This window comes from Lissotriton helveticus, chromosome 11 (genome assembly GCF_964261635.1).
Source record: "Lissotriton helveticus chromosome 11, aLisHel1.1, whole genome shotgun sequence".
In the NCBI taxonomy this organism is placed as follows: domain Eukaryota; kingdom Metazoa; phylum Chordata; class Amphibia; order Caudata; family Salamandridae; genus Lissotriton; species Lissotriton helveticus.
Window position 1 is genome coordinate 650786080 of NC_136072.1, and position 16210 is coordinate 650802289.

Here is a 16210-nt window from a genome sequence, read left to right on the forward strand (position 1 = left end):
CAGAACCAGGAGGTAGCCCTCTTAGGTTAGCTGAGAGGTATAGAGTGTGATGGGTGAAGAGAGAATGGGATGAGGAGGTGGTAAGACGAATCTACATGAATAGGGGTAGCGATAGTAAGCATGCCTGCTTTAGAACTAAGAAGGTCCAGGATTGAGCGCTTGGAGTGTGTTGTTTCTGTGCTGTGTTGGATAAGATCGTTTGCAGAGAGGAAGGTGGCCAACAAATTCACAGAAGAGTCTGAGGCGAGCCTCAGTGGAGATTGAAGTCACCCACGAAGATATGATTGTCACTTTGCGAGTATTGGTCGCTGATGAAGTCAGTGAGTTCCTCCATAAGAGAAGGGCCGCTACAAGGCGGGCGGTAAATGGCATGGAATCTGAGGGGTGAGCGGTGGTGTAATTGAAGCTCAAGAGAAAGTAATTCAAAATTGCGGAAGAAGCTGTTAGGAAAAGCCTTAAGTTGCAGGGAGTTTCTAAAGATGACTGAAACACCTCCCCAACCTTTATCAATTCTGTCATTTCTAAATATAGAATAGCCTGTGGGAAATAGGAGATCTAACATAGAGTGAGCGGTATCATTGAACCAGGTCTCTGTGAGGAAGAGCATGTTAATATTGTGTAGGATGATGGTATCGGAGATTTCAAGTTTGTGTTTGATTGCAGATCTGCAGTTGTGGAGCAAACAGTGTGGAAAAATACAACTGGGGGGCACTACCAACCAGAATATAAGATCCTTAAGTATTTGCCCGGCGGTGTCGCCTCTTGAACCCACAAAGAAGTTAAACTATTGAAGAGGCAGGCGCTGGAGACTGGAAGGCAGGAAACAAGGTTTTTTATTTTCTCCGGAGGAGAACACAACGAAACGGACAGAAGGTATCGTTCTGAGGTGCTCTAACTGCATCCCTGAGGCCTGGCCTCTTATACACAAGTTTATCTCTTTATTACATGTAACACATTCTCGTTGATACTTTGATGTACGGAAAGACATCCTCAGAATCCCCCCCTTCCCAGCCCGTTCCCACGCAAGGTTATAGTGGAAGTCCCCGCCCCGTTCACAACAGGTGATGATCATCGCGCAGCTGGGTATTCCGCCGATTCACGGAGTGTGCGGGTTTCGATCGGATCTCGTGGGATGGGGGGGGGCTTTGATCATCTCGGGGGTCCTTTGAGGAGGGAAGCTTTCTATTGTATGGGGAGGGGCAAGGGATTGGTATCGGCAGAGCTAGGTGTCGGCCTGGGAACGGGGAAGGCAAACGGGCACACGGGGAAAAGGGGTTTGCATCAAAAGGGCCGGAGATCATGACGGGGAAGCAGGGAGGTGTCGTGCTGGGAACAGGATGAGGGCCTGGGGCAGAGCAGCGCCGAAGAGGGGTTTATGACTCAAGGCAGGTGCAAGCAGGGGGTTGCCAGCGAAGCTAGGAGAGAGAGAGAGACGCGCTGGCTCTCGGTGAGAGCCGGGAAGCCATGGTATCCAAAATGGCGGCTGTTTTACGCGCACAAAAGGTTTTAAGGAGAGCAAGAGGGCGCCGATAATGTTGACGGTTTTCAGCCTAACTTTCAACAGTCCTCCCTTTTCAACATATCTAGCCAACTTGCTTACTCAATGTCAATTTTCATCAAATTCCTAACTTCGGTATCATACAATGCCCTCATATGTTCGCTTCCAATGTCCACAGTTTTGGGAAAAATACAACTCGCACATAAAGAACACATAGGTGGCAAACATTGAATTCCTAAGCATAGGCCACATATTACAACTACGGGAATCAGGATAATGGTGAGCAGTCTCCAACCCCAGCTTTTGACGGTGTCCCAGAACCAACCACCAAGCGACCATTCTTCTTGCTCTTGGTGAACTTCCGAAGAGAGTCTGTGAAGATGTTCGATGGCTTTGTACACTGAGGGTGAGTTGTCCGGTATGTATGTACAACAGCTGGCCCCAATAATGCGGCATGCTCCTCCACGGTCCGCCAGAACCACATCTAGAACGAGGCGGTTCTGAAGAGCCACCAAACGGACCGCTTGGAGCTCGGCAGTGTTGTTGGCAAAGATGCCCGCTGTGATGTTCATGGTTGTCTCGACTGCCTGAGTCAAATGTCGGATGGCACGGCTGTTTGCCATCGGGCCCCAGAGGGGGACGAGTCCTTTCATAGCATCGAGGAACTGTGCCCCTGTTGAGTCGGCTTGCTCAACGTCTTTGGCTCGTTTTTGTCTGTGGTGATTCGCTGGGGCCACATAAGTTGGAGGAAGGACGAAGGAGATGTAGCAAGTGCCCCCCCAGCCTTTGGGGAGCCAGGTGTAGGCCTTCGTGCCACAGATGAAATACATGTTTGGGGATGACACAAAGGAAGGTGGATCCGTGGAGTCCAAAGTTCTGGTAAAGCGGCAAGCGCTGCGACCCACCAGCTGTGTCCCAAGTCCTTCTACACACATGTGGCCTGTGACGTTGATGACCGTCAGGGCCACAGTCAGAGTGGCAGCCGTTCGTTTCCGCAGATAGGAGAAGGTGGGTCTGGTTGGATTGTTGAACACCTGCATTTCGATTCGTTCTTTGGCCGGGATGTCCATTTGGATCGAGTCGCTGGGGGTCAGCGGGCAGAAGTGTGTCTTTGTCTTGTTTCGCCCGGCCCCATGAGGAGAATGTGCTGCAGTTCTGCTGGAGGTGGCATTGTCCGTATAGCTCTCTTGCAAGAGGATCAGCCAGGCAAGGCAGGAGCCGTGGACGGAGAAGGGTGAAGGGATGAATGGTATTGAATGTCCAGTGGCATGGGGTAGCAACCCACAGATCCAGCAGTTGGTGGCGTTGGTGGCAAGATTGTGCTGGTGAAGTAGTTGCACGAAAGAGTTGTTCCAAAACTCCTTTCGTCTCTCTCTTAGTTGAGGAGAGAGCGAAATTAGATAATGTTCCTTCACGGTGGTAGGCTGAGCAGTGGTTAGGAATGTTTCGTGAGCAGGTGCATGTTCTTCCATAATCCAGAGCGTAGTCATGAGGAGAAAACAGAGGAGAATTACGATGAAGAGTGCAATTGTCTTTGAGCTATGGAGCCTGTCTATTCTCGGATTTCTGTAGTGGGTATTTCCTGCTGTCTCCGTCGGCTTCTTATTTGGCGCTTCCATCATCTTCTTATCTGGCGCTTCCATCATCTTCGTCTTCAAGGTGCTCGGTAGTGGGCAGGACCACAGACTTAGTTTTAGCTTCTCTCCAGGTAACCCTTGGTAGTTTGGGTCACCGTTCTGAGATCCTCTAACCTAGTCCGTGGCCTACTTAGCCGAAGCTCCCTCCTTTCGACGCAGGAAATACCCTTCTCGAGATGGCACAGTGGGGTCAGGATGTTTTGAAAGTTCAAGTGTCTCTGTATCAGGGTAGCAGTTCAACGATGGTCGGTCCTGGTTCAGGAGCTCTTCTTGGGTGTTGACGGTGTCTGTCGTGGCCAGGGCTGGAGAGACCTTCTTGCAGTGATGAGCGTGCAGCCAGTGTTTCTTCCCCTCCACTCGAAGTGCGGTCCGAGTGGTGATCAGCACTTGCCAGGGGCCCGTCCACCAGGGTTCCAAACTCTTTGATCGCTGAAAGTTTCGGATCAGCACGAAGTCCCCCGGCTGGATGGCGTGACCCGGACCCCTGGAAGCATCGGGGATGGCCTGCTGCACCTGCTGATGAAGGACAGACAAAGTTTCAGTCAATTTGTACAGATAATCAGACATTAGGACATCCGGAACGTCATGAATGGAAGTTGGTTTCGGGGCAGACCAGACGCTCATGGGTCGACCGAAGACAACTTCATAAGGGGTTAAGTGATGTCGGGTGGGGGTAGAGCGCATCGATAGCAATGCCAATGGGAGGGCGTCTGGCCATTTCAGGCCCGTCGTAGCCACTATTTTGGCCAGTTTAAGCTTTAGTGTGGCATTGTGTCGTTCGACAAGCCCAGCAGATTGAGGGTGGAAGACTGCGTGGAATTTCTGTTTGATACCCAGCCCATTTAGGATGAGCTGGATAACGTTGGCTACAAAGTGGGGGCCATTATCACTCCATAAAACACGACAGAGGCCATAACGGGGGAAAAACTCCTTTAACAGGACCTTTGCAGTGGCCATAGCGGTGTTGTCACGGGTTGGATATGCTTCCACCCATTTGCTAAATGCGCACACCACGACGAGTACATATTTCAGGCCTTGGCATCTGTCTAGCTGGATGTAGTCCATCTGCAGGACTTCAAATGGGTGGTTTGGGACCCCAAATCCCCCCCGGGGTACTACAGTTCCCTTCCCGGGGTTGTGTTGCAGGCATATTAAGCATTGTTGGACCAGGCGTTTGGCGGAATCTGGGATCTTGTCATTGTGCCAAACCCTGGAGACAAGTTCGATCATGGGGGCTGATCCTATGTGGGCAGGGGAGTGTGCCATGGTTAATATGGGAATCAAGTATGAATCAGGTAGCAACCATCTGTTCGTGTCTTTTGTCCACCAGCAGCCTTCATCGTCTTTCAATCCCACCCGTGCCCATTCAGTCAATTCGTGTTGTGTGCTAGCCGTTTGTATGTCTCTAATTGTGTCCTTGGCGTCAGTCCAGTTTTCTGCTTGTGACCTGGTCACGTACATATGTGTTGTCGTTCTATTTTCAGCTGTCGTTCGGGCGGTGATGTCGGCTAGTGCATTTCCCTGTCCAATAATGTCTGTCACCTTCTTGTGTGCCTGGCATTTGATAACGGCAAGTTTGTTGGGGAGGAGGACAGCTTCGATTAAGGCGGAGACTAAATCCCCGTGCAAAATGGGTGTGCCGTGTGAGGTCAAGTATCCTCTCTCCCTCCAGAGGAGCCCAAAATGGTGAACCACCCCGAAGGCATACTGGCTGTCGGTGTAAATGTTCGCCGTGGTTCCTGTTGCCAGGATGCAGGCTCTCGTCAAAGCAATCAGTTCCGCTGCCTGGGCAGATCGCTGGGTGATGCGGGCTGTTTCTACTACAGTTCGAGCCGTGGTGACTGCATAGGCAGCGGAAGTGGTACCATCGGAGAGTTTGATGCAAGAACCATCCACCCACAACTCCCCGTCGGGGTCAGGGAAAGCTGTGTCTCTGAGATCGACCCTACTCCTGGTCTGTTCGTCCGTAAGAGTCACGCAGTCATGTACGGGGTGCACATTGGGATCGTTCTCTGGCAAGGGTAACAGAGTTGCTGGGTTCAGTGTGGTGCATCTTTTCAGGGTGATATGGGGGGCAAGCAAGGTCAGTTCGTATCCAGTCAGTCGTGCACTCGTCAGGTGTTGCGTCTTGGTTTGGTTCAGGAGGGTGTCGACTGCATGGGGTACCAGTACCGTGAGGGAATTCGAGAGTACAATCCCCTCGCTCTGTCGGATAGAGACTGCAGCAGCAGCTACAGCTCGAAGGCAGGCAGGCAAGGCTCTGGCGACAGGGTCAAGAGTGGCAGAGAAGTAAGCGCACGGTCGTTGTTTAGGACCGATGGCCTGGGTCAAGACAGATAAAGCGCACCCCTCCCTTTCGTGAGTGAAAAGGGAGAAGGGCTTTCTGTAATCAGGGGTACCCAGGACAGGGGCTGAGCAAAGGGCATCTCGTAGTTCCGTGAAGGAAGTTTGACACTCAGGAGTCCAAGGGAGTGGGAAAGGGACGTCTTTGTTTAGGAGAGAGAGCAGTGGTTTTACAACGAGGCTGAAGTTTGGCAACCATTGTCGGCAGAAGGAGGTGAGGCCTAATAGGGAGCGAACCTGCTTCTGGGTTTTAGGGACAGGGGTGTCTAGAATGGTCTGGATTCGATCCGGGGTGAGTTTCCTTCCATCTTTGGACAGAAGGTGGCCCAGGTAAGTGACCTGGGGTAGGCAGAATTGCAACTTCTTCTTGGAGACCTTGTGGCCATTTTCCGCAAGGAAGTGCAAGAGTTGAATGGTGGCGGTAACCGCTAGAGGGGTGGTGTCGGCTGCCAAAAGGATGTCATCGACATATTGTACCAACACCACCCCGTCGGGTAACCGGACTTGGTCTAGTTGCCTTTTGAGGGCCTGGCTGTAGATGCTAGGGCTCTCCGTGTAACCTTGAGGGGCTCTGCAAAACCTATATGAGCGGGATTTTAGGGTAAAGCCGAAGAGATATCGGCTGTCTGGGTGGATGGGGATGGAGAAGAATGCGTTCTTGAGGTCGATGACGGAAAAGGTGGTGGCAGTGGATGGAATCAAGGTCAGGATGGTGGTGATGTCTGAGACCACAGGGTACTGGGGTACCACCACTTTGTTGATCTCTCGGAGGTCGATGATGAAACGGTATGCTTTCTCATCTCCCTCTCCCTGCTTCTTGATAATGGGCAAGATAGGGCTGTTGCAAACGTTGCTAACCACTTCCTCTACCACTCCTGCGTCTATCAGTGACTGGATAATCATTACCAATGCCTTCTCGCCCTCTGGCGATATCCGATATTGTGGGAGTTTTGGGAGTGTTGCGTCTGGTCGGACAGTAATGTGCACTGGGTCAATTAACATACGCCCTACGTCCGAATCCGCTTTGGCCCACAGATACGGAGGTAGAGTGTCAAGCAGGGACGCGTCGACGTCGGTGATGGAAAACATGTGTCGGGGGGAACAATGTCTGAGCAGAACGGGGTTGTCGTAAAGAAACACTCGAACTCCATCTTGAGAACACCTAATCGTCGCTCGGAAGTGTTTCAGTAAGTCAAGTCCCATAATGGCGTCAGGGCTATTGGAGGAAAGCAAGAACGTGGTGTCGGTGGTGTTGTTTTCTACGTCAAAGAGAATCGGGGCAGACAAAGGGTTGGTGGAGGGCGTTCCATCGAAACCTGTCGATGTTATGAGTGAGCCAGACAAGGGTGCCCTTGGAATCAGTCGTTTAGATAACGCACTACGTGTTGCGCCAGTGTCTACCAGAAATGGAGACTTGGTACCCAGGACCTTAGCAGTGACATAAGGGCCCTGCTGGTCAACATAGAGCTCGACTGGATCCCTCCCTCGCCCTTGGCTGTCCTATGCAAAGGTGTGAGTGTCGTCATAGTCAGATTGTTGATATTGGTTCTGTCTGGGTCGATCGAACGTATTTGGTCTGCTTGATCTGTCATTAGTCGCGTCATTTGGGGGCCCTCGTTGTGGTCCCTTAGGTCTCGGTCCGTTTGCTACGTCCCTGGGGTCTCTGTTCCTGATCATTTCCAGGAGAACTGGGCACTGGGATTTCCAATGGCCAGTCCCTTTGCAGAAAGCGCACTGGTCATCTCTAAGGTCTGTGCGTCCACTGTAGGGAGTCAGAGTGCGGTCCTGGGGAAATGCAGTCTTAGGGACGTTTGTCTGGTAGTTTCCCCGGTATTGGTCTCGTCCTATAGTCACCCCTTGCAGTTTGGCAATCATCACCCTCTCTTTTAAGTCTTTCTTCTTTTTCTCTGTCGCCCTATCGTTTTCATTTTTCTGATGCTCATAATATTGGGCCATTTGGAGAATCGCTGTAGGTTTGGAGGCTGCCCAACTACTCTCGCTGGCCTGTAGTTTCTGGGAGATGTCCAATGATAGGCCCTTAACATAATTCTGGACAAACAGATGGTGTCCGGTTGCAGTGGTCATGTCCTGGCCGCTGTAATCGGAGAACACCGTTTCAAACCGGGAGAAGTATTCCGATACATCCTCCTGGGGTTTTTGGCGACAGGCTGTTACTATCGACCAATCCACTTTCTTTTCTGGGATTAGGGTTTTTAATTTCTCTACGATTTTATCTGGGAGGTCTAGAATGGATTTCAACGGCTTTTGTCCTGGTCCCCGTTGTTTGTCCAAGTCATCGAGTTGTGACCAGGTGTGTCCGAACAGCTCAAGGTGGTCGACTTTCCGGATTTGCTTCCACACATCAGCTGGCAGACATAACCCGAAGAACAAGTCGATGTCAGCCAGGGTCATGATCGTTGAACCCAGGGCTGTACCTAATTCAGTATAGAAGGCAGTGGGGTTTTTACGTAGGTCGGGTAGAGATTTCCGGAATGTCAGTATCTCTTGCCGGTCCCATGGCTGGTAGACCCAGTTGTATACTACCCTTCCCTTTGCATCTTGGTTGTTTGCATCATCGTGAGTCCCTGTACCTCGAGGGGGAACCCAGTAAGGGGCAGCCTCACGTATCGGCATCATGGTGTTAGATTGCTCGGTTGGTGGTTCGGTCACTACGGGGGCTGCGGATTTAGCTCCTGGCTTTCGTTCAGTGAGGTGGCGGAAAACCTCAAGCGTACGCGTAAGGAGGTCCGACACATCACACTCGCCCTCATCCCCGATATCGACCTTCCGGTACAGAGTCCTTAGGCTCTCGGGACCTTTGTCTCGATATCGGTCCTCGTATGCATTCAAGACATGATAACACAGTCGTACGGTAAAATGTCGTCTGTGACTCCCTGTATACGAGCTGAACATATCTGTGATGTACTCTTCATCATCCTTCCTTTCTACCAGTGTCCTCGCTATTTTGTCGATCCCCGCTCGCTCATCCTTGTCTAGTCTGTTTGTTCTTGCAGGGCCAGCCCCTCGAGTCTCATGGTCATCTAACGTTGTTGTTGATGCGGGTTTTAATACAAGGGGTTCGGCTGGCACAGAGGCTATTGGGGCCGACGCTGTGGCGGTACCTTCGCTTGTACCTGGGGGTGGCGCGTGCTGCGCCAAGGGTTGAGAAGGGGCATATGGAGGGGGCATGTAGATGATAGGAGGACCTAACAGCAGGTCCTCATTGGCTTGTCGTTTCGAGGGTAAGTCAGGGTAGAGCATGGAGGGGGTTCTAACCGGACACTGGCTTGGCGTTTCCCTTTCTAGTTTCTGTTTAGCTTTCTCTCTTTCCTCTATCTCCTTTTTTAGTTTCTGAGCAGCTAGGTGGGCTGCTTTTTGCAGCTCTTTTTCCAACCTACTCTCAGTTTTCTTTTTACGCTGTTCAGTTTCTTTTCGCCACATGCCGAAGCTGTCAAGCATAGTAGGTGTTGTCTTGTTTTTACCCAGGGCGGTTTCTAGCGTTTTTATTTTATCATCATCGAAGGATCCTATCAGGGGCCATTGACTTTCTTGACCCTTTTTTGTATATTTATGCCATAGTTTACTATAGGCTATAGCGGTCAATCCATGCTTCATGAACATGTCCTTATTAGGGGTGCCTTCCAGCGGGGCTGGATGGTCCATCTCTAATAGGCGGTCCGGGCTAAACAGGCTACTCATCAGTGGGGAGAAGACAGACATGACGGCTCGTAACGAGGGACTAAAAAGTCAGCACTGCCTATCTTATCACTAGGTGCAAAGACTAGACAGAATATTTCTATTCTACGTTGTTTGCAGGCAGTGAATACCTCATGGATCACAATAACCAAAGACCAATAAATAACAATGGGGAGAATGAGTAGGTCCGCAAAGATCTGCGTTACCTACCTTTTTCACTATCTGCAAAAAGGGTGGTCTCTTCCCTGTTTGCAGACAGGGAATCTCCAGGAAACAATAGTTTTGCGAACAACAGTTCAGTTTCAGGCAATTATTGGGTGGGGGAGAAAAAAATAAGCACGGCTGCTACCCTACCTATCCTCCACTGCTTGCAAAGAGAGAGCCCGTTGTTTCTCCGTTTGCAGACAGTGAATCCCTCATAGATCAAGATAACAAAAGACCGATAAATAACAATGGGGAGAATGAGTAGGTCCGCAAAGATCTGCGTTACCTACCCTTTTCACTATCTGCAAAAAGGGTGGTCTCTTCCCTGTTTGCAGACAGGGAATCTCCAGGAAACAATAGTTTGTGAACAACAGTTCAGTTTCAGGTGATTATTGAGTGGGGGAGAAAAATAAGCACGGTTGTCTGCCCTACCTATCCTCCACTGCTTGCAAAGAGAGAGCCTGTTGTTTCTCCGTTTGCAGACAGTGAATCTCCAAATAAACAAAAAGAGCAATACTAGTATTTAACAAACAAGCAATCAAGCAATTTTTTCGCAACTTGTCGTGGTAACACGACCTTACCCGGACCGCATGGACAGTTTCCTGACTTCCGAATCCAGCGCCCGATCGTCCTCTCTTCTTCGTTATCCTCGCGGCACTCCTGATGGTTCCCAGTCAGGACCGTAGATCACTCGAGAGAGGTCTGTTCGGAACCAGTGAAGTTCGGATGATCGGCTGTCAGACGAGGGTCTATCGGACAGACGCGTTCCCGATCGTTGCAGTCGTTCACTTTGTCGTCAGGACCTCTCCCACTGGATCCATGGGTCGCTGATGGGCCCCACGCTTGGGACGCCAATTGTGGAAAAATACAACTGGGGGGCACTACCAACCAGAATATAAGATCCTTAAGTATTTGCCCGGCGGTGTCGCCTCTTGAACCCACAAAGAAGTTAAACTATTGAAGAGGCAGGCGCTGGAGACTGGAAGGCAGGAAACAAGGTTTTTTATTTTCTCCGGAGGAGAACACAACGAAACGGACAGAAGGTATCGTTCTGAGGTGCTCTAACTGCATCCCTGAGGCCTGGCCTCTTATACACAAGTTTATCTCTTTATTACATGTAACACATTCTCGTTGATACTTTGATGTACGGAAAGACATCCTCAGAATCCCCCCCTTCCCAGCCCGTTCCCACGCAAGGTTATAGTGGAAGTCCCCGCCCCGTTCACAACAGGTGATGATCATCGCGCAGCTGGGTATTCCGCCGATTCACGGAGTGTGCGGGTTTCGATCGGATCTCGTGGGATGGGGGGGGGCTTTGATCATCTCGGGGGTCCTTTGAGGAGGGAAGCTTTCTATTGTATGGGGAGGGGCAAGGGATTGGTATCGGCAGAGCTAGGTGTCGGCCTGGGAACGGGGAAGGCAAACGGGCACACGGGGAAAAGGGGTTTGCATCAAAAGGGCCGGAGATCATGACGGGGAAGCAGGGAGGTGTCGTGCTGGGAACAGGATGAGGGCCTGGGGCAGAGCAGCGCCGAAGAGGGGTTTATGACTCAAGGCAGGTGCAAGCAGGGGGTTGCCAGCGAAGCTAGGAGAGAGAGAGAGACGCGCTGGCTCTCGGTGAGAGCCGGGAAGCCATGGTATCCAAAATGGCGGCTGTTTTACACGCACAAAAGGTTTTAAGGAGAGCAAGAGGGCGCCGATAATGTTGACGGTTTTCAGCCTAACTTTCAACAACAGCGCAGCTCTGTCAAGACTGTTTTGGTGACGTGGGCACTTGGGCTACGAAGGGTGATAGGGATATTGTACTTATATGAGGGTGCTCTGGAGGGTTTTGGTGGATGAGTGGTTCTGACAGGAGAGATGGTCGGAATAGTGTAGATAATACGGTTACTTGGAGATGAAAGTGGAAAACGGGTGGCGTTCAAGGACTTGTGTGAGTTTGCGATGTTTGCAGACGACAGGTTATGCTTGGCTATTATGGGGTGAGGGGGCGAGGTGCATCTTGTGGGAAGGTGAGTGTCTTCCAAAGGAATTGAGGTGTATGGAAAAGTGGAAATCTTGGAGCTTAATAGTGAAATGGTAGCTTCAGGTTGGGAGATGGAGGTGATAAGAGAGCCTAGTTTATTTTCCAGAGAGAGTAGGGCAGAGCACGGAAGGTTGGGTGGCTCGATGGAGACAGGAGGGGGTGCAATTGGTGGTGGAATGCAGGGAGAGGTGGCGGGACGGGAGGGGAGTTGGGGCATCGGGTTCATAGGTGGGGAAAGGTGGTGGTTGAGAGCGGTTGTTGGTGCATCAGAGGTGAAAGGAGAGTTGTCTTTGTTGGCGTTGCAAGAAGGAAAGGAATTAAGGACATAATTAGGGGGAGATGGGTGAGGATCGAGGCGGTGGGGCGGAAGGAGAGGGGAGGAATGTGTGGAGACATGGGAATGTAGGAGGTCTGGGAGGAAAAGAGTGGCGGTGGTTGGAGAGGTCCTGTCAGCTAGGTGAGGTGGCTGTGAGGAAACGGGCATCTGGCAGAGTGAGGGGGTTGGGAGATAGGGAAGTTGAAGAAAGGAAGTGGTTCTGCTAGGCCCGAGGGAGGGAAAGGGTCACCAAGGGGGAAAGGGAGTACCACAGCATTGCTGGAGGAGTGGGGGGAAGGAGAGAGATGCAATGGGTTTGTGGAGAAATCAGGGTATATAGCGAGGGGAGAAGGGGGCAGAGAAGAGGAGGGAAAAAGGGGAACGTAAAGAAAGTTAACGAGGGGAGAAGGATGGAGGAGAGGTGGACTAAAAAGGGGGGTAGCAGGTAGGAATAGGGGGGAGGAGATGAGATTGGAGGGCCAGGAAGATTCAGATTGGACGAGGAGCGTATTAGCTAGAGGTAAAGCTGAAGTGATGCAGTGGGGGCATACTGTGAGGAGGGAAGAATGGGAGAGGAGGGCACAGGGGAGGGGAGGGAAGAGGATCGACCTGTGCCTCCCGAGGGAGCAGCCTATTGGAGTGTAGGGGGTCAGGGAAGGAGAAAGGGAGTAATGGGTGGAACTAGATTGAGAGTCAAGGGATAACCCGGGCGCAGACGAGGGGAGTAGGGAAGGAAAGAGGTGGTCGAACAGAGAGAGAGACAGGTGTCTTTGCCTTGGATCATGACAGTACCATTGTTGTAGAGTGAGATAGTGAGGGAGCCGTTGAAACACGCAGAGGGGGAAAGTTTTAGTTGTTTCCTATGAGGGATAGAGGAGGAAGAGGTGACTTTAAGGGAATTATATAAGCTAGTGGACCAAGAGGGGATGTTGTGAGTGAAAAAAATGAAATAGTTTTGAGCCTCCCATAGCGACCATTGCCCATAGCGACCATTGAAAAATTGGTCAACAAAAAGTAAATCAGGGAAACATTCAATAGTGTTATGCTTTAATCATTTTGCTGAAGTTTTAGTCTGGTTGGGAGGATAAATGATTTTGTAGCAAATAATTCCGGCCTTAACTCGAGTGGTGGCCATGAGGAGGAGGAGGGTGGAGGGGATATGTGAAGGGTGTTACTAGGAAAGCGGAGGTGAGAAGAACTATAAGGATAAAAAGGGGGCACATGTTCCAGACGTCGGGTGAGGATATCTGAACTAATGTGCAGTCCGGGAATTAAGGCGATTAGGAACAGGTTGTTACTTCAGAGCAGGAGAAGATGGGGGCACAGATTCCAGTAGTCAAGAAATCTTTACTGCTTTGGAGTCTCTATGATTCCGCTGGTATTTGATTGGCTCTTCATCTAGGTAATCACATAATATACATGGTGCCACCTGGCAAAAGATCATATTTACAAGGGAATTGTTTGCATATGACAGGGCCAACTGGACCACTGTCAGAACCAAAGCAAACTTAGTAAAAGTAAAGCAGATCATAAACGAACAACCAGTAACCACTGGTGATCTCTGCACTTAGCATCAGCCTGTAACATAAACCACATTCGGCGTCAAACGCATTGTACGCCCATACTGTCAGCAGACTAGTATTGGACCCTAAGCTCCCAAGTATCACTAAAGTTAGGGGCATAAAGCACCGGGTGGAACAAAATCTCACTAGCGTACACCATATTATGCAAAACAACCTCATATTCATAAAACCACATTTAGAGGTAACCAGAACAGGGTGCGTAAATCATACTGCATGAAAAACATTTCCTAGCACCACATAATCACAATAGGGCCTGGCGCCCAACAAACCTCCCAGTCCCCCTCAACACATATTTAGGAATCAAAATCTCTAGCTGCATGCTGCACATAGTTCAGTTAAATTAATAGGAGGTAAACAACAATATATTGTAAAGAGACATCAATGGTATTGGAACCTAGAAGTCTTGTTGGCCCATGCAATATAAATAAAATGACCATCCTCCCAATTTTTTTAATCTGTTTACAGCGATCCTAATATACGTTCCGAATTCTTATTTCTGGAGACTGGATTTCATGATCAGCAGCTTCATTTGAGGGTATCAAAGAGCATAAAGAGCCATTCGATTCATATAGTTCTTTTTTATTAATTAGATGAAGGTGACACTAAAGTACTGTATATTCGGCTTCAGGGTGGGGCGCTGGGGTGGTATCTTTCTAGACATTCAGACCCCAAATACTTTGAAAGAGTAAAATGTAAGGTCATCCTGGAAGCTTATAAAATATGAACAGAGTGGTGCAAAAGTTATAACATCATTGCAATTAATTCATAAACGTTATTTTAGAAACGTTCTCCCTATCCTTGGCTCTTTGAAGATCCCACATGTTATAAGTGGGTTTAGAATGTTTTGATGAATGTTCGTCAACTCTTTATAGATAATGGTTTTTTAGAATATTCAAGACTGAACATTTTCGGAACTTGAAAAAAATTTGACATTCTGTAATACAGGTTTTTTTAAAAACCCACAGATCCGGGATGATTTCCGACATAGCAAGAATATAAATATAAAACTAGAAAGAAAGGATTTGCTAGAACTTGTTTATTAGATAAAGACTAAATCACTGCCCGTGGATTCTATGGTGTACTGTCCTCTTTAAGAGTGGATGAGTTGCTGTAAATTCATGTGAAATTAAACAAGCATTTACAAAGGCTCCATACTGATGTGCTTTAGACTCAAATTACAGCAATTTGAACCAGTTAGTATGCTAATCCCAAGATAAGATATCCAAGTGGAAGTGCAAAGGGTGTTCAAAATGCTCACATTGTCAGGGAGAGAATGCTGAAGTACACATATCTGGTAATTACTCGATGTTGCATGATTATAGTCCAGACATTGACAGATAGGCTGAACGTCGCCATGGAGCCAAACATTAATAATATTATTTTGAGCATGGAGTTAAGCATTGCTCAGTGAAATATGGAAATTGGTTTCATTGGGATCGTAATTGCTAGACTTTGTACTGCACGAGAATGGAAAAAGTAAACACCCAACCTCAGTGGGTAACTGGTAGATACTTATATCTCACTTTCATGAAGTGGCAGTTGTCGTTCTAAACGTCGAAGGTAAAAAGAGACAAAAAAAAAACCTTCTAAACTTTGATGGATGATTGGATTCCTTTTTCGTGTGTGTCTCCAGTTAGAGATTTACTCCATTAAATGATGTGATTTAAACCAGTGTTTTATGACATGTTCGATTTATGAATCATGAAAATATATTTCAATTAATCTATTTGTAACACTTTATGATGCCCAACCTTCCCAATAAAAAAATAAGTTTCATAAAAGGGCTCTGTAAATGCGTGTGGGCCATGGATAAACATATCCGTGTTCACCTGTCTGTAGTTGGTGTGTGGGTGTCTGTGTGTCTGTGTGTGTGCCTGACGTATTGTGCTAGCCCTCATGCGGCACGTGCTCTGCCCCTTCAAAGCAGTAGATGGTTGTAGTTTGCTATCAGTATTTGGTAACTAGTCACTAGTAAGTGAATAAGTGAAGAGGCACATATTTTAAAACAGATTTACAATTTATGATTTTAATCTATCGGTGAAGAATATATTATGTGCATTCTAAACAATTATTCCAGTTGTGCAGAGGAATATATCTTCCAAATGTAGGTGTCAGTGGTATAGTAAGAGTTTTCTGAGTCCTAAAGTAATTAGGAAGAATGTCCCATCTCCTGGTCTGTCGGTAAGAAACAGCAATAATTGTAGATTACTGGGCCCAGTGGGCCCTTCGACGCCCCAACACTGCACCTCTTTGACAGTCATTCTCTGGAAAGTTTACCAGAGTTATGGATACAGAGTGTGACAACCACACTTAGGTTCTACAGAAATGATTTAAAAATTCAATTTTACTTAAAAAGACGTTTAAAAAAGACATGTTCAGCGTTACGTCTTTAGCTGATGATCGATTAATTAATTCAACGGTGTGAAACCGTCCGTACCTTTGCTCTGTGTTTATGGCGTCCTGTTCCTGCTGCGCTTCTGTTTACCACACATCACTCTCTGTAACAAGCGCTGTTTCTGGAACAAGTTAAATCTCGCAGCAGACTACTCGCGTTCATCTCGCTTCTGTCACAGTATGTTCTGAAACAAAACGCCGGTTATCCTTTCAGCCACCTCCCTCTTTTTCTTAACTATTTCATGCCCAACATTTCTGTCATTGACTTTCCATACCTTAATTTGTGCAGTTCGTGATTACAGGCAGGGCACAAGTCCCAAAAAAAGAAGTGAGGGGAATGACTAAGGCAGTAGGCAGGTGTCATCATGGCACGTGACATTATGGCCATGACATTTCGGCGTGTGACATGGTGTGTGGCATCACAGGAAGTGATATCAGAGGAAGTGATATCACATCCATGACTTTACAAGAAGTGACGTCATATCTTAAGACCTCACATATATGTGTAGCATA

The 16210-nt window shown here is 48.6% G+C and overlaps 1 protein-coding gene across 1 annotated transcript in view; it reads right to left on the reverse strand.

Moving 5' to 3' along the window:
• Nucleotides 1-15884, reverse strand: part of LOC144791736 (thiamine transporter 2-like) — a 233102-nt gene extending 217218 nt beyond the window's left edge. The window contains exon 1 of the mRNA XM_078666504.1: nucleotides 15741-15884. The gene's annotated coding sequence lies outside the window, so the exon portion shown is untranslated. The remainder of the gene's footprint in view (nucleotides 1-15740) is intronic.
• Between the last annotated feature and the right edge of the window lie 326 nt (nucleotides 15885-16210).